This window comes from Rattus norvegicus, chromosome 9, assembly GCF_021556685.1.
Source record: "Rattus norvegicus strain SHRSP/BbbUtx chromosome 9, alternate assembly SHRSP_T2T, whole genome shotgun sequence".
Taxonomy (NCBI): Eukaryota; Metazoa; Chordata; class Mammalia; order Rodentia; family Muridae; genus Rattus; species Rattus norvegicus.
This window is the reverse complement of record NC_141542.1, coordinates 58769725-58785599: the sequence shown is the minus strand read 5'-3', so window position 1 is coordinate 58785599 and position 15875 is coordinate 58769725. Positions and strand designations below refer to the sequence as shown.

The 15875-nt window shown below is 41.4% G+C and overlaps 1 long non-coding RNA gene across 2 annotated transcripts in view; it reads right to left on the bottom strand.

Moving 5' to 3' along the window:
- Window positions 1–1253: 1253 nt before the first annotated feature.
- The window catches only part of LOC108352024 (uncharacterized), a 33279-nt gene continuing 18657 nt past the window's right edge, over window positions 1254–15875 (bottom strand). The window contains exons 3-5 of one of the 2 annotated variants that reach the window (XR_015629111.1): window positions 14581–14691; window positions 12855–12958; window positions 1254–1826 (exon numbers count right to left, since the gene is read on the bottom strand). This is a non-coding gene — a long non-coding RNA (uncharacterized LOC108352024). The remainder of the gene's footprint in view (window positions 1827–12854; window positions 12959–14580; window positions 14692–15875) is intronic. The other variant, XR_015629112.1, reaches the window with a different exon arrangement.

The following is a 15875-nucleotide window of genomic DNA, read 5'->3' as shown; positions in this document are numbered from 1 at the left end:
ACCTCACATGTGCATGCTGGGAACTGAACTCTGATTCTCTGTAAAAGCTGCAAGTTCTCTTAACTCCTACACCATCCCTCTACCCCTCATGCCTCACTCTCTACTACAGTCACTCCAGCAATGAGGACTGAAATAAACAACTCTTTGGAAAGACAGATTTTTCCATCTCCTTCAATATAAGTATTGCTAAGAGAGATCATGAAAGCATTTCCATATCTCAGAACCAAATATAGTTCCTCAAGAAACTTTAATCATCCGGTAAATACTAATATGGACAAAAACTCAATCTGTACATCTTTTCCTAATTGGTCTTTTTAAAAGCACAGATATGGGATGTAAGAGTCCAAAGGTCGAAGATAACAGTAAAAATTCCCAAGATGAAAACGAAAATAAACTGTATAGCGGACTGCTTATGCAAAGAAAACCATTTTAGAAGACTCCTATGTGTTTTCCCCTCAGCATTCATTCAGCCTACTTATTTAAGCTAGTTAATTATTTTTTCTGAGACTTACTTTTTAAGCATTTAAATCAGCCTTTTAAAAAAAATTAAAAGCATGTTCTGCATTTCAGACCACGAGGATGTTAGGTTTAAATTTCATTTGACTTACTTAACTCTAACATATCTCAAAGGGCTTTGCCCAGAAGTGAATTGTCTCTGGACATGTTAGGGGACTGTGAGGCAGATGCCTTTCGAGTCACAAGATGAAGTGACTTCAATACAGAATGAGATGGAGGACAATGGACAGGCAGAGGATACTAGAGGCAAGGGCTTGGGGTTAACAGTGTTCTGCCAATCTGAGAGTCAGGTCAGGCCAGAGAGAAGCCCGGGGAAGCAGGGTGACTGCTCTAAGGCTGGAGGCCTGCTGAGCAAGTGCTGTTTCACCCTGAAAGACCTTGAGCACCGCACCGGACAAACAAGGCCAAATTTGCATTTTATAAAGGGCACTGTGGCAGGGTGGGAGGGGGAGATAAAGCAGAGCCAGGAGAGACTAGAGATAGAGGTAGCAAGAGATAAGGTGAGCCTCAACTTGGATGGTGGTGCCTCAAAGCCCCTCTGAAAGCTGCATTTTACCCTTTTTTATCAATCTTTCTCTGTCTACAGACACACTCATAGCACACACATACACGCACACACACACACACACACACACACACACACACACAAACACACTACCAATTTTAGAATGACATGTTTCTAAGAAGAGATTTTATATCAATAAATGTGAAATTAATGTATTACTTGACAATATGGTGTAGAAAACAAATATATTTTAAAATACATTTTGTAATATTACACTTAAAGATAGACACACAGGCACACAAAAACACACACATCAGAGTCTGTTTGCAGAGTCCCATTGTATTACAATTTAAAAAATAACCATTTAGTATTTCGTTCAGTGTTCATAATATTTAAATTAAGAAGCACACAGAACCAAGATAAATGAGCAGAAGGAAAATTAAGAATCTGCCTGATGGCTTGTGGCTCATTTTTAGGTTTGAATGTTGTTGTGGGTTAGAAATACAGGTTTATAAAAGTTTTAATCCTGGAATGCTCCTTTGTGTAAGGACCTGAAATAGCAACAGAGTAACTCCTTCTGGATTTAAGAGTAGCAACAGAGTAACGTGTATCTCATCAGTAGCAACAACGGAATTCCTTCTGGATTTCACAAGTAACAACACAGTAATTCCTCCTGAATCTCACAAGTAGCAACAGAGTAACTCTCCTGGGTTTCACAAGCCTCCTTGTCCTGAGGCTGCCCCGCATCTCCTTCATTCACAGCTGCCACCACTTTATTCAGGACTGTCCAAGCCACTGTCCATCTCTGAAACACAATGTTTGGATGTGTTGATACATAGAACAAATTAATCAAGGACCTTTACAAATGCTTCCTCCAGGGATTGCAAAATATGTTTTTTCAGCCATCACCACCCATGCCCTCTTATCGCGTCTGGTGAGAGCCACAGGAGAGCTCTGTGATGGTTTCATTCATCACATTGTGCTCTTGGTATTAAGCAGTCAGCCATGGGGAGAGTGTTTCAGTTGTTGAGTCCAATTCCCTATGCTCCTAAGTGTTGGCCACAGTAGATGATAGAACAGCATTCTCAGGAAGTTCCTTCAGCTTGAACACTCCCTAAACCCCCCACACACACTTTTCAGTGATATAAGAGAATATATAGGAGAAATAATGCTTGGACTTTGTGTTTTGGACTTTCTTTGGCATAACACTACACATTATCACACTCTGGATGCTTGCCAGGACAGTGAGTTGAAGAACCAGTCACTCCTCCACTGAGGAAAATTCCCCATAACCTACTCTGCACCATTGGTAAGCTGTGACATTCATTACGCCAGATGCAGTGGATGCATTTTTTAAATTTATAATAGATCCTGCTTTTGATGGGTTTACCAGGACATACACACCCTTATTGTATGTTAAGGGAAATTGAATTCTGTCCGACTTGTATAGGACAAGGCCATATGAGTGGCACACATTAGAATGGGCAACAATGCATAAGGATGTGCAAGGAATCTCAAGTTCAAATACCATAACAGATACCGAGTTGCACATATTGGATACAAAGAGGGCAATAAATAACACATTGTTTCAAAACATAACCTAAGTTCTTCAGTAAAAGTTGGGGACACAGTATCAGATCTATCCTATTTCTTATAATGGATGCCCCTTAAATAATTGTCCTTGGGGACAAAATGTAATTAGACACATAAGGATGTGGGAAATATTTCAGAAGCAAACCAAGTAATTTCAGAAGGTATTTCATGTGAGGGTCCCTGAGCACTATTACTGCTTTCTTTTAAGCCACCAACACTTTGAAATGAACTTATTTCTTCTGCAATCAGCCTGCCACTAACTCTTTGTCACTTCTATACTTGAATGTGTCTTTTGGATTTCTAGTGTAATTAAAAATGACAAATCCCTTAAAAACTATATTTTTTATATTTTTATGGCTAGTAAAATAAATTGTATTTCTGACAGTGGATTTTCTCTCCTCCCCCTTTTTTAATACTTTCACATTTGTCAAAATTGTAAAACGTATTATAAAAAAAATATTTCAAATGATTGGGTAGAAGGGGAAGTGATTTCATTGTGTCCTAAAGTTAGTGTTGAGAATGTCTGAGAAATCATTATGTTCTTTATTTTTTCTTTGTGACCCAATTTAAGAAATGATCTTACACAGAGCCAAAATAAGGTATTAAATTTCATGTGTATTCATTATTCTAGTTTCATTCAAAACAAGGTAACAGTAATACCAAACAATGTTATATGAAAGCAATATGAATCATTGTTTGCAAGATAAACTAGCAATAAATATGGAGAAATATCTTATAAAAATGTGGGTAGTATTTTATTGTATGATCAGTTTTAGACAATTATGTAGCATAGTCATTTTTCAGATATTGTCGTGCTGGCCATGGTCACCTTTCCAGGCTGGAGGACATCTCTGACTCATTGCAGCACATTGCTTCTTCCAAAGACAAGGTGAAGGAGAAATGGCAGGGCCACCTGTGCATAAACACCGGGCGCCATGCAGTCACAAAGATCTCCTGCAGGAGGACCTAATTGAAGACTGCCTGGGAGAACGAAGATTGCTGACACCAACAATGCCAGCCAATGGGGAACTGCTGTTTAGAATAGATGCTTCCTTGGAAGCAATGGGGCTCAGGTAGAGGGTATTAAAGGAACTTGCAACAGTGTTCAGCAGAGCTTGTGATATTTCTCACCTGCCCCTGAAGTCTTTGCAGTTTAATTCCATGCCAACTCACCTCCAACCCCCAAGGGCAAGTCAGTCAATGGGTGGTCCAGGGCACAAGGAATATTTAGGCAAAGAAATAAAAGCTCATGTTCCTGAATGAGATTCCCATATATACACTGCTACCCCAAAAACAGTTCTTTTTCCCACACCACAGCACTCAGAGCCTTGGTGCTTCAGGGTGTGGAGGTCTGTGATTGTTTGAATGTGCTTGGTCCAGGAAGTGGCACTATTTGGAAGTGTGGTCTTTTTGGGGTAGGTGCGGGCCTGCTAGTGTAGGTGTGTCCCTGTGGGCATGGGCTTTAATACCCTATTCCTATCTTCCTGGAAGCCAATCTCCACTAGCAGCCTTCAGATGGAGTAGAAGCCAGCCTCAATTGAATGTTGTCCTTTATAAGGTTTGCCTTTGTCATGGTGTCTGTTCATAGCAGTAAAACCCTCACTAAGACAGGGTCTCTCCACGGACTCTTTCCAGGAGCCATGGGAAAGCTTGACTGCACTTAAGAAAACTGAGCTGCTAGAAGACACAGGGATGAGAAGAGATGACGTCCCAATGAAGACAGTTTAACTGTGAAGAAAAAAGGCTACGTGAAGCTGTCTCGTTGAAAAGCACACACTCCGAGGATGAGTAAGAGGGGGAATAAAAAGATTTTGCTGTTGGGAGAGGAGCCATTACAGTAGGGGTGAGGATTGAAGATTTGAGCACAGTCACACAGCCCAGGGAACAGGAGACAAACTGCAGTGAATGCCTGTGATCTGTCTTCTTCCTCATGCTTAGCTCTTGAGTGTTGTTTCACAGCTTATATATTAAAGCTGTGGTTCTCACCCATTTTACTATTGGAAGATGGTAGAGCTTTTAAGAAGTGAGGACAAGTAGGGAGAAGTTAGCCCCTAGGGTATGCCCTGGTTAGGGATGTTCTCGTGCCAGCCTCTCTCCATCCCGCCCTCCCTCCCTCTCTCGCTCTCGCTCTCTCAGTATCTCTCTCTCTCTCTCTCTCTCTCTCTTGTGCGCGTGCGCGCGCGCTCTTGTGCTCTCCCTTGCTCTCTCTCTCGCTGCTCTCCTATTACTTCCCATTCAGAATACTGGAAGTAACAGCTTATCACGTAGGCCAGAACTTATAGAATGAGATCCATCGCTTTTGGGTGCCCGGGTGTTTTAGTAGTAGCAGGAAGCTAACACTCCTTTCAAATGAGAATTCAGAACAAAGAGAAAACCAGGAAGGACTCCAGCCATAAGTGAAGTGGTTTCAGTTAAAGACTTAAACACTCTTACGAATAGCTTAGCCCCTGCTGGTGAAGCCAGGACACGCTTCCCATTTGTGTGCTTTCACCGAAAACCATGCAACCACAGGCATAACCTGCTCTTTGCTGCACCTGCCGACAGGCGCGCGAGGCTAAGGCTCCAATGCATACGCTTTCGTGACTCTGAGATGATTACACAGGCAATGGGCAGAGGACAGAAAACCCCTCTGAGGCTTTCAGCTGGGACTTTTTCATCTCAATTAGATGGAGAAACAGTTAGCTCAATGATTGCAAAAAAAGAAGGAAAAAGGACTCTAAGATTAGTAACGAAGGTCCCTTGAGTCCACATCATAGCTCGGCACTTGTTACAGAAAGAAACACGTATTTCCATCACTGATGCCTGTTCTCTTTTGGAAGGATGCTGACAAAGCTGCCAGGCCTAGAGATGATAAGTCTCCGAGGACTTAGACAGAGGTCAGCGGAGATGGATATTCCAGCTGCTGGACCTTTCCTCTCCCATGCTAAGTGTGGGCTTTCTGCACGCTGAAAACTGGGAACCTAGCCAGGCAAAGCCAGAATGAATTAATCCTGTGTAAAATGCTCTATTAGGAAATTGTGCATATCTAGGGCCAGCAAGCCAAGTGGGGTGATATGTGTAGGGCACAGGACCGGGAAAACTTCCTCAGCAGAGAGTCGGGCATGTTCCAAAAGCTTAAAGCACGTGCAAGTGCCATGTTAAGATAGTTCGACTTACATATTTTATGCTAGAGCAAAAAAGATTTTTTGATAAAACCTGTACTCCAAACAATGCAATACTCAATAATGAGCTAGCGATAGAAATGGAGTAGTGTCCTAAGATACTGGGCAATGGCAGTGAGCTGCAGACTCTGTCAGCCACTCAATTGCGAGTCTAAAACAAAATAAATCAAGCATGCGACGCCACTAACCAGCAAGATGCGTAGGATTGGTGCACCAAATGCACATTCAATCAAAAACATGGTGCGTTATTTCACCTTAAGCTTGGAGCATCCTGCTATGCTACCATTACTAGTGGCGAAGCATCCGTGTTTGGCTACAGATAAACAACACAGGAAAGAGGAAGCAGAATGGGCTAGAGGTGCAGCCAGGGGTAACTGCTTCGTAAATTTCCTCTGCTGTGTTCAGAATTATGATCTGTATCCTCCAGACAGCAAGTGCTAGGTACAGAGTCTATTTACCATGTCCCGTGGTCATCCTGTGGTCTTCCCTCAAAGTAATCTCAAGTCTGTATTTGCTTGAGCATCCCATGTGCAGAAGAGGCTGGATTCTTACAAGTCCTCTGCGCCTACGGTGATGCTCATTATAAACAACGAGCTGGACTGTTTCAGGCATGAAGGTGATGGTGAATGAACTTGACATACAAACTCAAAACTTAAAGATACCGTCCCTTGCCAGTGGAAAAATAAACAAATTAATTATTGTTATGAAGAAAGTATTTGCAATTGAAAATGTCCAGCAAGCATACACTATTTTAATGGAAGTAAAAAAATCAAAGGCTTAAAGACACTTGATGATAAAACTAAGAGAATAAGTTTGTTGAATAAGATTAAATTTTCAGTTAAATTTATTTGAAAAATGCAAGACAAGCAAATGACATCTGTGAATGGTTCCTTGCAAATACAACCGTTGGGTGTTTTTTTTAAATATGTAAGAATTTCTGAATATCTTTTCTGTATATGGTACACGTGTCTGTGTGTGTGTGTGTGTGTGTGTGTGTGTGTGTGTTACAGCTGTATGAGTGCACATGTGTGCACATGCATGTGAAGGTCAGATCTTTTTTTCTTCCAGTCTTTACCATTCATTCTCTGTTTTATTTACTAAGGCAATGCCTCTTGGGAAGCCCAGCTGTCACCAATTCAGCTAGGAGAGCTGGCCAGCCTGCCCTTGGGAGCTCCCAAGCACTGGAAATGCAAGTAGGTCCTATGGCTTCTAGCAATTTCCAGTAATGATAGACACCCAAACTCTAGTCCTCTACATGTGCAGCAAATCCCTGATTCACTGAACCAACCCCCTAGCTCTTTAACAATTATTTTAAAACTAAAATATTATACATGTTTGTACTGGCTGGTTTTATGTGTCAACTTGACACAAGCCAAAGTTATCACAAAGAAAGGAGTCTCAATTGACAGTTGAGGAAATGCCTCCATGAGACTCAGCTGTCAGAAATTTTGTCAACTGGTGATCAAGGTGGGAGGACCCAGTCCATTGTGGGTGGTGCCATCCATGGGCTGGTGGTCCTGGGTTCTATAAGAGAGCAAGCCGAGCAAGCCAGGGGAAGCAAGTCAGTAAGTAACATCTCTCCATGGCCTCTCCATTAGCTCCTGCTTCCTGCCCTGGGTGTTCCAGTCCTGACTTTCTTTGGTGATGAACAGCAATGTGAATGTGTAAGCTGAATAAACCCTTTCCTCTCCAACTTGCTTCTTGGTCATGATGTTTGTGCAGGAATAGAAACCCTGACTAAGACACATGTTCTAAACAGATATTTATTGGTTAATGTCACTTATACAAGGAAAATGTATCACACTGCACAAGGACTGAGTTCTGTAATCCCAGCTTTCCTAAAGTATTTCGAGTAAGGATTTGTAATTATTTAAAATGTATAATACATTTCCTTCTATATCTTTTTATGTAGGTATATACATGTTTACTGACACATATGTATACATTCACACACATTCATACACATACAAATAGCATAATTAGTCATTTATCATAACGTAAGGTTTGGGGGAATTTTTTTGGTACTTTATTCTTTCAGATTCTACAGACAGGGATTTTATTTAAGCTACCATTATTTCACATGGGAGAAAGGAATTTATCTTACATTTCTCTTGAGAGCATTCGATTTTAATGTCTCACAAATATTGCAATAACATTACATTCGAGACTATATTCAGAAACAATAAGAGCCACTTAGAGTGAAGCCTTGGGTACCTTTCCCATGAAATTTGCTAATGTATATAATCAAAGCAAACAATGAGGGGTGGTATGGTGAGCGTGCTGTTCTGTTTGAAAGGTATTCACACACAATCTTGCTTTGCATTTCACATTAGTGAGAAAATTAGTAATAATTTGACAAAAGGAAATTCAGTGAAGAGATATCCCTGTGTGACATAAATCTCCTTTCTTTCTGAAAATCACACACACGCGCCACATTCCTATGTGTATATTATGAACATATATAGCACAGGGAGGAGAGACTTGGAAAAAACAATGCTATGAGGGCAAAGAAAGAAATAACAGCTCTGAATTATGATATTGGGCAGGGTTACTTCATTACTACTTGAGATGAGGGAATAGGGCTCTTGAAACTCATGGTTTAATTTTTACAGAATCAATGGTTTGTGCACTGTTCTAAGTATTCCTATGAAGAAAAATCGCACTGACAAGAATGGGATCTGTTATAACAGCAAAGCTATTCTTCTGCTCAGGAAGAAGTAACAGTAACTGATTTCCCTTCGTGTGAGTCCCCAACCACTGGAGCAGGGCCTGTCCCTAAAGCTGCTGTCTGACTGCAGATCCCATTCCTCTAACTAAGCTGCCTGTCTGTCCTCAGTGAGAGAAGTAAGTCTAGCTTGGCCGAGATGGGATGCGATGTGCCAGGATGGTGAGGGAATGGGAGAGGGATGAGGAGGTGACTCCACCTTGTCACAGAGAAGGAGAGGGGGAGAAGGGGAGGGACTGTGTGAGGAGGGCACCAGGAAGAACTGTGGGGGCTGGGGACAGCCATCGGGATGTAAAGTGAATTAAATGAATCAACAATGGGGAAAAAAAGAGTAAGCAGACTTCAAAAGCGGCGTAGGTCATACTCACACTGAAAAAGCAATCCTTGTTTATCTGTAGCATAATAAATAAATTTATTATCTAAAGAATAAAGGTTAGGACATAGGCACAATCCATGGAATAACATTTCGGTCACTTGCCATGGGCAGAAGCAAGGACTGGCTGGGAATAGGAAAACATAGCAGGGAAGGTGACTGGCTCATCTTCAGACAAAGATAGTATAGACCTCAGAACACTCCATAGCTTGAAAAGACACAAGTTAGACATAGGGAAGCCATACAAGTTGACTAGAATTGTCAGAGAAAAAAATCCAGAAAAGAAGGTATCACTCAGACAGAAAGCTCGGTAGGCTTCTCAGGCTAGAGTCTAAAAACAGAATACTTGTGCAATGGGTCCTGAAGAGAATGGAGTTGACTTTACCAGCAACCATATCAGAGAAGCTAGGTGTTTTCTTAGGTAAGACCAAGGTTGTTTTTATTTTCAGAAACATCTCAGAATTGAGGAGCCCAATGCTCACAGCCTCATTAGAGTTTTCTGTGTTGTCCTAATCCCAGTGTATATGATGTTCCTTTCTCAAACAATGCCATTTATCCCCCTCCCCTGGATATCTGCCAAGCTGGTTGTCCAAATTATGGATAACCCAGCTACTTTCAGGGTTAGAACCCTGGCTGTAGTTTTCACAGCCCAAGTGCTGCGACTCTTAGGGATAAGGGTATTGTTCAGACACGGAGAATGTTATGTGGTTTTCAAGGCCCTGGAGATGGAAATTTGAAGTATTACACGTATCCTTCCCTTCCACTCATGGAGCTGATGTGGCAGGATTATCAGCTCAGCATTAAGCTTATTAGTTTGAAAAACATTACAAGGTATCAAATTCATATTCACTCAAAGGAGGCCCCTTCTAAGTATATGAGTAGGAACATCTGAGGCAGTTCTGCATTTCTCTCTACCATATAGTATCCTGCACTGTTAACCCCCTTTGCTTCTGGAGTCCTCTGTGTCTCATGTCTTATCAGATGGGGCAGTCAATCAGGAATTCATTGAATCAATTCAGAAATCTATCCCTGAGGATTCTGTTCCTCTGTGAGAATCCTTAACAACAAAATCTATACCTAGTTGGAGTTCTCTAGGAAAAAAAATGCCATTAAGTTTGTATATAGAAGAAGTATTTAAGAAACCCAGTGTTTCAAGTTAATCCAAGTTCCGTCCACTGTGATAAAATGCCTGGCAGAACATCTTAAGGAAGGAAAGAGTTCTTTTGCTCACACTTTCAGAGGTTTCCCTCTATCAAGTTGGGAAGGACAGGGATTAGATGTGTCTAGTGTGGGAGGTAGGAATTAAAGTATACAGAAAGGGTCAGGGCAAAATGTAGACCCCAGGGACTCAAATCCAATGACCTACTTCCTCTGACTGGACTCTATATTATTCTTTACAGCAGTCCAGCAGCCCGATGCCACTAGCCTCCAGTCTACTAATTATGGCAGAGCAATTTGTATCTTCGCACTTCCTAAGAGAGCTCTTCAGCCTGCAAATAAGACTTCAATTCACAAGCCTTCCTAATACACACCATATTCCCAACTACTGCCTGAGCTGCGCAATCTAAGGGGCTAGGAAGTCTAAAAGCAATAGGGATGCAGGACATGCTACAAAGTGCAAGCTTTGAATAGGTAATTGCTCTGACATTCGCGGGTCAGGCCAGTAGACTGGACATATAAAGAGTTATAGGGACACAACACCATTCCATCTTCTCTGGAAAGCCCAGCCTTTCTTCTCATGGCCTCCCTTTGATGGGATGAGACTCGGATCTGCTTCAGTAAAAACTCCTGGTACATGTACTAATCACTTCTAACAAAAACCTTCCTTCACAGCAACATCTGAACTAGTTTTTATGAGATACTGGGGGCACAATTCTTCTGATGAAGCTGACATAAAGTCACCATCAGAAACTCTACTAAAAGTCAACACTTTTTATTATTGGTAACGTGGAGACTCAGAAGAAGCATCCAGAAATGCCTGTCTGCCGCTTCTCTTGCTGACTCTGTCTGTAAAGGGAGAGAAGTCACCAGTGTTCATGGGTAGTTGTAGACCAGAGGCTGTCCACACTGTGGACACACAACCATACTCACAGTATCTGTCCTTCACAGAGGAAGTCGTTTATTCTCTGACAGTTTCATACAGGTACTTAATACATTGTTAACACACACCCCTCAACTCTCTCCCATTCTCCTTACATTCCCAGCAATCCCCACTTCCCACCAAATCCACTCCTTCCCCAGGATGCCCTTCCTGTCCTTTAGTTCTGCTTTACTTGGGCTCGTACACACCTGTAAAACTGTCCACTGGCACTGGAGCATGAGCTTCTGCCCACACTCCTGGGGACACTGACTTCCTCTTCCCCAGCAGCCCTCTGTTGTGATTAGCTCTCCATAAGACCCTTGCCATACATGACTTAATGCTTAAGTGCCTACATAAGAACACGGCCCCGATGCAGGAAACCGCAGCTGAAATGTAGGACTATAGGCAAGATACATCAGGTGGCAGAGTCCTACAGGAAACATTTCTCTACCATCTGTGGATAATTTTCTCTATCTTCATGAGAAGTCTCTTCAATTATGGTTTGAATACGTCAATAACCCAACTTAATGTACACAACATACACACACACACACACACACACACATACACACATACACACACACACACCTGTGCGCACACATACACCATCATCTCCACACATTTTTTTCTTTCTTAAACAACGCTTTCAGGGGTGGCGAGAGAAGGGGGTATGGAACCAGAAGGTTTTATGTGGCCGTTTATGTGGGTTTGAGTGAAGATGGTTTTTAATAATGCCAAATACCATTCCGGGTAAATTCACTTGGGCTCACAGCAATTGCTTGTGTGCCATCCGGTACGTGCCACTTCTATTTGAATATGGATGTTAATGTAGAGTGGATTGGATATCAACCACTGAACTCAACGAGTGAGCAAAGATTAACTCATAAAGAAAACCTACAGCATATGAGTTCTCAAAGTACATGGCCACATAAGTGCTGGCAGTCAGGCACCTCCATGGCCAGCCCAAGGAACCAGGTGACAGTAGGATCATCAGGCCCCTCCATGATAAACCCAAGGGGCCTGATACTAAAGGACAGGTTATCACTAGCTGCCTAGAGGTGACACATTCCCTTGTTGACTCCTGTTACATGTCCTCCTATGCATGCATCACCCTGACCCCCCACACACACACACGCACACTCCACCCTCTCCCCACACTCCCCACCCCTGCCTAAAAGGCCATGCTTTTCCTTCCCACATCCCTTCTTCCCTTCCTCCACACAGAGGCAGCCTCTGTGCCCCACTACTCCCCCCCCCTTTTTTTTTCCATGTGGAGAGCTTTAATGAAAGGACAGACAAGGGAGAGTAGAGAAGAATAGAGAAGGAGAGGAGTAGAGTAGGGGCTGGCCATAAGCACTTGGAGAGAAGGGGGAGGGGAATGGGGAAAGAAGGGACAAAGGGGGAAGAGAGGAAGAGCAAGAGAGCAAGAGCAAGAAACACCGCTCTCTTTTAATAAGCCTCCCACATGAGACCTGTGGCATAGTGTGAGTTTTGTCGAATTTTGCAACTCAGATCCACCAGGTGGCCTTAGCAATGTCTGGGAGTCATCGTCTATAAACTTTTCCAAAGTGGATGTGATTTCATGGTTTTGTTTGTATTGTGTTTTTCTTCAAAAAAAAAATCAAGTCCCTACTGAATATTGGATCATTGGAATACTAGAAACAGGTGAATGAAAAGAGTGAAGTAGGCTGGAGAGATGGCTCAATGGTTAGGACCTGGCTTCTCTCCCAGAGGTCCTGAGTTCAGTTTCCAGGACCCACGTGATAGCTCCCAACAGTCTATAACTCTAGTCTCAGAGGATCCAATGCCCTCTTCTAGTGTGCAGAGGTACACACAGATAAAAACCGTTAGCATAAAATGTGCAAATAAGTCTTAAAGATAAATAAGTGAACTTTTCTTACCTTGAGCCCTGCTTAGAATCAGTGACTTGTAGGACCACCCTACCAGCGTATGTAATGTGATGTAGTGAATCGCCCCTACAATTCAGAGCCTCCAAATGCTGTACCTATTTCAGAAGGAAAGAATATAATACACTAATTTAGTTTTATGCTACAAATTGCAAACTCCCCAGGCTTGAGCAGAGTTTTGGGAGATTTATCTCATATTATCTTTATTGCTTCTGTTTCATAATGTATTCTAGGGTATTGGAACTTAATTCTTAGTGAGTCCAAATCCCATGATTCCATAAACAAATGGAGCACTGCGATGTTACATTAAAAGATGAAACTATCAAATGTTTAAATAGATTTAGTTATAAAAAAATGACATGGTTTGGCTTGGCTTGTAGTGAACATTAGGAAGATATGCACCCACACCTTTCAGAGGAGAAATTGTCTGTGATATTCTGAATTCAGTGGAATTTTAAAAAAATGGTAAGAAGGGACCCATGAGAGTTTATTATTTTATCTTACAAAAATAAACTATTAATTACAATTAATTAATCACAGTTAATAACCGATTAATGCTAAATTAATTATTAATTCAAATTGGACAAGACTGACAAATGCATGCTGACAGACTAGGATCACTCTAGCATCATTTCATAGCACGTGTCCGAACATGGAAAATCACCGAAGGGGAACATTTTCCAGCCTAAGGGTAGAGCTGGAATTTGCAATACTTTAGATGGTGCTATCAATCTGGGGAAAACCTGCTGAGCAGGAGAGGACTGGTTTTCTTTATCTGGATCCTCACTCATGCAAGCAAACAGGGTGTCGAGAGAGACTGTGATAGCTCTGGTCTTTCCCACAGTAGAAAAATGAGAGGCTAGCCAGAAAGCAGCCAAGTTTCTTTTTCAAAGTCTGAGATCAGAGGCATATTCAAACAACAGCCTTGGGTCTTAAGTGGCTTTTGAATGCCTGTGTATAAAAGGCTTGGGCTCTAGGATGCCACTAGTAGAAAGTGGTGGAATCCTTAAAAGGTGGACTCAAATGGAAGGCAGTTAAGCTATTGAGGGCATAACCTTGAAGTAGCCTATCCAGTCCTTTGCTCTTTCTCTTGGCTTCCTTCTCTTGGCACTGTTCTCTCTCGTGAGGAGAGCAATTCACCCTTCCACTGCTCCCAAATATGACATGCTGTCTAACCAAAAGACTTGAGTAGCAGAAATGACTCTCTAAAATGGAAATAAACCTTTCTTTCTTGTAAGTTGATTATTACAGGCATTTGTATTAGTAACACGGATCTATCTAATACAGCCAACATAATAAATTTTAAGTCAGAAACCAGAAAAAAGAGTGAAGGGCCCAGCTTAACATTGCAAACCCCAGTTTGCTTTCAGATTCCATTTTATGATTAACTTGCCCTCTGAATAAACTCAGCTACTAGAAAAAGGAAAAAAAAAGTTGTTCCAAGAACTATGTCACCCTGGCAACAATCACAATTCCCCTGGGCAAATAACCACTCCACTCATAGCAACAACCAATCAGTACTTAAGAGGAAAGTATCTAATGTCTTAAAGTAGACTGATTAAGCTAGCAACCATTGTTCATACCAAGCTGAAATCATCACTAGCCAATAGAAATGTGCCGAGCAAATGTCAACCAATCATATAACTTCTAAGTTGGAAGTCCCCCATCCTGCAACCATGATAAATAGGCAAGACTTGTACCAGCTCAGCACTTTCCACACCTTCCATTGCGCTGGAGAGGTTGAAGGGTCAGAGCTTGAATAAAGATTCTTTGCTTTTGCATCTGAATTGGACTCTTGGTGGTCTCTGGTGGTCTCTGGGAACCTTGTGATCTGAGCATAAAAAGAGACAAATATACCAACAACTTTTAACTACAATGGTATGAAAGCTGAACTTAATCACAAGTAAGAAATTGAAAAGCAAAGTGAAATGCTATTAATGAAATACCAATACCGTACTCTGAAGAATAAAATGGGTCAAAGAAGGAATAAAAATTAAATTTGTTGATTGTCTTAAGACAAAGAAAATGGGAATACAACAGGCTGTTTTTAACATGGTGTAATTCTAAAGGGGAATTTTAAAAGGGAAGTTTCTACCAAAAAAAAAAAAAAAAAAAAAAAAACCATGAACACTAAAGAGAAGGAAGGTGGCCACTTGGTGTCATGGGACAAGAAACAAAAAGTCAGTGAGCTAAGCCCTGAAATAGCAAAAGAAAGAAAATATCAAAATCAGAGCAGCAATGAATGAAACATGAACAAAAAGAAAAATAGCTGGTCTTAGTGACTCACACATTTAATCCCAGCACTCAGGAGGCAGGGACAGGCAGACCTCTGTGAGTGCAAGGCCAGCGTGGTCTACATACTGAGTTCCAGGACAGCCAAGGCTACACAGACAGGCCCTGCCTCAGAAAAGCAAAACAGAAATAAGAGATGGAAGGGGGAGGAGAAGGAGGAGGAGGAGGAAGGAGAGGAGGAGGAAGAAGAGAAGAGGAAGAAGAAGAAGAAGAAGAAGAAGAAGAAGAAGAAGAAGAAGAAGAAGAAGAAGAAGAAGAAGAAGAAGAAGAAGAAGAAGAAGAAGAAGAAGAAAAGAAGAAGAAGAAGAAGAAAAGAAGAAGAAGAAGAAGAAGAAGAAGAAAAGAAGAAGAAGAAGAAGAAGAAGAAAAGAAGAAGAAGAAGAAGAAGAAGAAGAAAAGAAGAAGAAGAAGAAGAAGAAGAAGAAGAAGAAGAAGAAGAAGAAGAAGAAGAAGAAGAAGAAGAAGAAGAAGAAGAAAACACAATGTTTGTTAGGTGTTTTAAAAATCAATACAAGATGATACACACTTATGCTTTAAAAAGTATCCAAAATAAATGACATCAGAAAAGAAAGTTGTTATAATCCAATACTGTACAAATCAAAGGACCATAGCTACTACTAAGAACAGGAGACAAACAACCGACCTGATCATCTCAGATACATAGATAACTTTTTAGATACATTGTAGCACATCACTTCCACATCACAAAGACAGGAAATACGA